This window comes from Squalius cephalus, assembly GCF_949319135.1.
Source record: "Squalius cephalus genome assembly, chromosome: 9".
NCBI lineage: Eukaryota > Metazoa > Chordata > Actinopteri > Cypriniformes > Leuciscidae > Squalius > Squalius cephalus.
In genome coordinates, this window is record NC_137130.1 from 29320585 (window position 1) to 29327663 (window position 7079).

Sequence of the window (7079 nt, forward strand, 5' to 3'; positions counted from 1 at the left end):
TTGAGGACAATGTGCGGCTGTCAGTCACCGCGCCCGTGTGGATCCTGTCATTCACAATCATAGATTCTACTTTTTGGAAGTATGACCAACATAAGAATTTTCCCTGGAAAATGTCATCTGAACAAGTAACTAACATCCACTTTTGTTCTGACCAACTAAGGGAAAAAAAGCATTGCAGTAAATCGCGCTGATTAAATCTAACGATCGCTTATATCATGTCAAACCGTGCAAATTATTCTTTGTTCTCAAATTGTTAAAGGAGAACTCGGCAACTCTAGCGAACTCTAGTCACTTCTTCGCTGATTTTCCCTTTTGTTGTCGCATGTTTTCCCCACGAGCTCCCCCTACAGCTGTGGGGGGCGTATATTTCACAACACGGTCATAAAAAACTCACTTGCGGCGGCCTCCTCCCCTCTCTACCGCTGCTCTTGTGCGTTTGTTTTGATCGGAGCAAGCCAACTGTATCGTGTGGAGCTATGTCTACCGTGGTGGGTAATCTGGTAATACATCATGCGTGTGTGTTTATGTCGAATTGCCGTAAAGCAGAGTTCTCAAACCGGTTCCACGGAGGGCCTAGTGTATGCAGGTTTTTGGTCTTTCCCTTCAATTAGTGCCCAATTAAGACCTAGACTACCAGGTGAGGGGAGATCTTAACCAATTAGTGACCTACTCAATCAGTTTGGTTCAAGGTAAAAGAGAAAACCTGCATACACTAGGCCCTCCGTGGAACCGGTTTGAGACCACTGCCGTAAAGCAATTCGTGTTTCGCGCTCGTTCTCGTTCTCGCTTCTCACGAGACTTCCAATTTCTATCTTGCCGGGACGGTAGTCCCCAAGTTGCAAGGTTGGTTTTCCGTCTGGGAACGCTGGGGGGAGCGGGGAAAGTCACCAATATCACCAGAACAGGTTGTTTAACCATCCAAATGATTTCTAGACAGTTTTATTAAGTTAAAAAAGTTACCAAGTTCTCCTTTAATGTTAACAACATCAGCATTGTGTGACTACATTTAATGTGTATTAGGGCTACCTGTAGTTCAGTTTCCATTTCTGTGCAGTCTAATTTCTAATTGTCATACCAACAAATTAATGTTCCTCAGAACTGGTTCTCACCTGTCCAGCAGAAAAAAAGCCGTCTTTGCATCTGTTCTAAACCCCTTCAAAACACGGAGTTCACGCCATCTTTCAAAAGCCCTTCTGATATTTATCCTTGTTTTCGCATGGGCCGGTTGCAGTCTCTTTTTTTCTGTAGCCACTCCGAAGTCTTTTGCATTTTACAACGGGTGAATCTCCAGTTGTCACTGGTGATTGTTGTTTGAATCTTTCTGGATCCGCCATCAAATTGATAAGTTTAATCATATCAAGTGCTGTGAGAAAAGGCTATAAATCTCCACCTCCAACATCCTCACACTCATAGCCTACTAGCCGAGACTCCTTCTTTATGTGCACAGATGTGACGTAATGACGCAAAGACATGTTTGAATTTCCCGCGGAATCCACCAGTACCACTGGGATAAAAAAAACATTATTACAAGCTTACCGTTTTGAATCGAGCTAAGGCAAGCAGATAGTTTTGAACACTGGCTGGTTATGTACTTGCTCAAATTTATTTTGGATAATTTTTAACCCAAAAAAAGTTACGGACTGCAGCTTTAATTAAGAATCTTTCATTCATTTTTTTCTGTTCTGTTTTTTTCCCTGTCCTTTACAGTTTTACAGGTGTTCCATTGCCAGGGCGACAAAGTTGTAAAAATAAATACAACTTCACATATAAATGATTTTTTCATAATAAAATCATGTTAACATGCTTATTGTCAGGATTCCATCTTCACCACCACGCTCTCCTTCACCTCCGCCCACTCGTTCTCTCTCTCCGCCCAGTCATCAAGTCACCCGTTCACTCTCCCCTGATTACTGAGCACCGTCACCTGTGTCCCATCACCAGCACTCCCTACAAAACCCACAGTCTCCCTTCACTCAGTGTCTGGTCTCGTCATTACATGACCCACAGACTCCCGATCACTTACCTGAACACTTACCTGAACACTTACCTGCTGAATTCCTCTCCGGTCCGTCCTTCCAGCATCCTGTTCTGCCTTCAGCCCATCCTGCATCTGCCAAGAGAACGAAAGAGAAAGACTTTACAAATTCAGCTAAGCATTCACTGTTGTTCTGTGTTACTATTACTCACCATCTGTCTGCATCTCCGCTAACCTGCAATAAAACCCATAACCTTACCACCTTGTCTGCATCCTCTGTGATCCCTGACAGAAGACCAGACCCAACATGCAGAAAGTGGAGTCTTCAGAAGATCTCTACACAGACTTTCCGGCCGATTCCGTCCCATCCATTTCATCTATGTCAACACGTCCACTTCCGCATTCACCCACTACTTCGTTCACTGCCTCAGCGAGTCCCATGGCCCGGCCAGCGACCTATTCCGGTGAGGCGGAGAACTGCAGTGGGTTTCTTCTTCAAACTTCACTATATTTCACCATGAATGAACACCAGTTTCACAACGATGCAGCCCGAGTCGCCTTCATGATTTCTCTCCTCTCAGGCCAAGCACTTACAGTAAGTGGGCTCAGTCATTATGGAACTCTGAATCTGCGGTGGTAAGATCCATTACTGAATTCACGCGGCATTTCAAGGAGGTCTTTGGACAGACTGTTTCTGAACTATCAGTTCATGATCAACTGTATAATCTCCGTCAAGGAAATTCTTCGGTGAGTTCATTTGCTTTACAGTTCAGAACCCTTGCCGCATCCAGTGGCTGGAACGAAACCGCTCTGATCACCGCTTATCGCCATGGCCTGAACCCTAACATCCGCCATCTGCTGGTGGTGTATGAGGACAGCATGGGTTTAGAAAACCTTATCCAGAAATCCATCCGCATCTCTCAACGCCTTTTCAGCTTGTGATCTATCTGCACCCACTGTAAGTTCTCCGCCCACGATCAGTTCCAATACTCCTCCAGCACCAGTTCCTATGGAAATCGACTCCACTCATCTTTCGTCCTCTGAACGCCAGCGCAGGATTCTGCATCATCTCTGTCTCTACTGTGGATCGGATAAACACTTCCTCAGTTTCTGTCCAGTTCGTCCACCGCGGCCGGCGGTAAGTTCTATCCAACTCACTCCTAAGATTGAAGCATTAAATCGTACTAAAGTACATATCCTGACGTCTTCTATGTGTATCCCAGCGCAAGCTCTCATCGACTTCGGGTCAGCGGGGAACTTTATATCCACCCAGTGTCTTGAAAAGCTGAACGTTCGCCGTCGTCGCTTGGCTCAAGATCTGCCAATCCAAACCATCCAAACCGCCCTTGGTTAATCCAACATCAGCCAACACGCCACTGGGAATCCGGAGAGGTTCTTCACTGGGGTGAGGATTGTCACGTATCCTGTCTTAGTTCTGTCAAGAAAACTCGACCTTCAGTCCGTTCCAAGTCTTCTATGGGTGAGTCCAGTTTTCCTGTTTGTTCAACCTCGGTGGAAAGTCCAGAGACATCAGTGCAAGTCGAGATCCCAGTGGAGTACCGGGCGTTCCAGGATGTCTTCAGTAAGGTCCTGGCAACGAAACTACCACCTCACCGGCCATGGGACTGCGCAATCGACTTGCTACCCGGAGCCATCCTTCCCAAGGGCCGCATTTACCCTTTGTCCATCCCGGAACAGAAGGCCATGGAGGAGTACGTCAAGGAAGCACTGGAGCAGCAGTTCATCCGACCATCTACCTCCCCTGCCGCTTCGAGTTTCTTCTTCGTGGCCAAGAAGGACGGAGGCTTGCGGCCGTGCATTGATTATCGTCAAACTTAACTCCCAGACCATCAAGTTCCGTTATCCCCTTCCTCTGGTCCCAGCCGCCCTGGAACAGCTTCGTGGTGCGAGCATCTTCTCCAAATTAGATCTCAGAAGTGCATACAACCTGATTCGTATTCGACGAGGGGATGAGTGGAAGACCGCCTTCGTGACCCCCTCAGGCCACTACGAATACCGGGTTATGCCCTTCGGGCTGTCCAACGCTCCTGCCGTTTTCCAGGGATATATGAACGAGGTCCTACGTGAGTTCCTCAACCGGTTCGTAGTGGTCTACATCGACGACATACTCATCTACTCTTCTTCTATGTCTGAACACCGCCATCACGTCATTCAAGTTCTAGAGAAACTGAGAGAGCACCGACTATACCTGAAGCTGGAGAAGTGCGAGTTCCATATTACTACCGTCCAATTCCTGGGTTACATCATTAATCAACAAGGCATTCAAATGGACCAGAGGAAGGTGGAAACCATCCAGAACTGGCCACAACCCTCTACCATAAAAGATCTTCAACGATTCCTGGGCTTCGCGAACTTCTATCGACAATTCATCCAAAACTACAGTCAGATCAGTGCTCCTCTCACCTCAGCTCTCAAGGGCCGGCCCAAGTCTCTGTCCTTATCCCCCGGTGCAATTCAAGCATTCCAGCATTTGAAGGAAGCCTTCACGACAGCTCCTATCCTTGTTCATCCAGATCCAGATCTTCCATGCGTGGTAGAGGTGGACGCCTCTTCCACCGGGGTAGGAGCTGTCCTCTCTCAGCGGCAGGGTGAGTCACGTAAACTCCTTCCATGTGCCTTCTTCTCCAGAAAGCTGTCCCCGGCGGAGCAAAATTATGACATCGGCAACCGGGAGCTGCTGGCCATCAAACTGGCTCTGGAGGAGTGGAGACACTGGCTGGAGGGAGCCAACCACCAGTTTGAGGTAATAACTGACCATCGCAATCTCGAATACCTCAGAAAAGCCAAAAGACTGAACCCTCGTCAAGCCCGCTGGGCTCTCTTCTTTACCCGGTTTGATTTTGTAGTGTCGTACCGACCTGGAAGCAAGAACTGTAAGGCGGACACACTCTCCCGGCTCCATTACGCATCTCAAACCAACCTTCAGCCTGAACCCATCCTCCCTCCAGCCATGATCCTGAGTCCCATCCTTTGGGACATCGACCAGCAGATCACCCAAGAGGCCGCTCGCCAGCCCGCTCCGCCGGGAGGTCCAGAAGGGCGCCTCTTCGTACCTCAACATCTTCGGACACCCCTTCTGGACTCAGCTCACACCGTTCCGGGCTCTGGACATCTGGGTAGCAAGTGTACCCTCTCGCTCCTCAGACAACGGTACTGGTGGCCATCCATCTCCCAGGATGTATCCAGATTCGTCCGCGGATGCTCAGTCTGTGCTATAACCAATACCCCGAGGAGACTTCCTGAAGGCAAGCTAGTGCCATTACCTATTCCTCGGCGACCTTGGTCTCATATAAGTATAGACTTCATGACTGATCTACCCAACTCTGAAGGCTTCACCTGCGTATTCGTTGTAGTGGACCGGTTCTCCAAGGGGTGTAAACTAATTCCTCTACCTGGTCTCCCCACTGCCTTGGAATCTGCTGAAGCCCTTTTCAACCATGTCTTCAGGAATTTCGGCATCCCTGAGGACATCGTCTCGGACAGTGGACCCCAATTCATCTCCCGGGTATGGTACGCCTTCTTTAAGCTCCTCGGGGTCACTGTCAGCCTCTCTTTTGGATACTACCCTCAGACGAATGGCCAGACTGAGCTGAAGATCCAGGAGATAGGAAGATATCTGCGATCATACTTCCACCAGTACCAAGACAGCTGGAGCCGCTACCTCCCCTGGGCAGAGTACGCCCAGAACTCCCTGCGACAAAACACCACCGGGCTCACCCCCTTCCAATGCATCCTTGGGTATCAACCTCCACTCTTTCCCTGGTCGGGTGAGCCCTCAGAGGTTCCAGCTGTCGACTTCTGGTTCCATCAGAGCGAGAGGGTATGGGACTCAGCTCACGTGCACCTCCAACAGGCTGTTCGGAGGCACAAGGAACATGCGGATCGTCGTCGTCTTGATGCACCTCAGTATCAACCCGGACAGAAGGTATGGTTATCTACCCGAGACATCCGCCTCCGACTGCCTTGCCGTAAGCTGAGTCCTCGATTCATCGGACCTTTCACCATCCAGAGGCAGTTGAACGAAGTCACCTACAGGCTCAACCTTCCTCCCCAGTATCGGATTTCCCCTTCTTTCCATGTTTCCCTGCTCAAACCCTTCACTGACCCTGTTATTCCTGTTCCCTCAGATGACTCTTCCTCTGACGTACCTCCTCCTCACGTTCCAGTCGAAGAGGAACGTATCTACCGCGTCCACACCATCTTGGACTTCCGGCGGCGAGGTCCCCGCCTGGAATACCTGGTGGACTGGGAGGACTACGGGCCAGAGGAACGTTCTTGGGTTCTTCGTGACGACATCCTGGATCCTGCCCTGTTATCCCAGTTCCACGAAGACCATCCTGATCGTCCAGCACCCAGAGGTCGGGGTCGACCTCGCCGCCGGCAGCGCTCCTCTCAGGCGTCAGGAGCCGCCTTGGGAGGGGGGGGGGGGGTACTGTCAGGATTCCATCTTCACCACCACGCTCTCCTTCACCTCCGCCCACTCGTTCTCTCTCTCCGCCCAGTCATCAAGTCACCCGATCACTCTCTCCTGATTACTGAGCACCGTCACCTGTGTCCCATCACCAGCACTCCCTACAAAACCCACAGTCTCCCTTCACTCAGTGTCTGGTCTCGTCATTACATGACCCACAGACTCCCGATCACTTACCTGAACACTTACCTGCTGAATTCCTCTCCGGTCCGTCCTTCCAGCATCCTGTTCTGCCTTCAGCCCATCCTGCATCTGCCAAGAGAACGAAAGAGAAAGACTTTACAAATTCAGCTAAGCATTCACTGTTGTTCTGTGTTACTATTATTCACCATCTGTCTGCATCTCCGCTAACCTGCAATAAAACCCATAACCTTACCACCTTGTCTGCATCCTCTGTGATCCCTGACACTTATGTCCTGTTGCTCTACTATTGAAATCATCATTATGCCACAAATGTTGGCAACTGAACTTAACATGTATTTATCCCGGAATATTCCTTTATTTGACCAATGCATTCACTTTCTGATATGTCATGTGATTGCAAGGAACACATGTTGTTTACGAGTGTCTATATTGAGACCAGCAGACAGATATCATTAGCTATTTTGGACT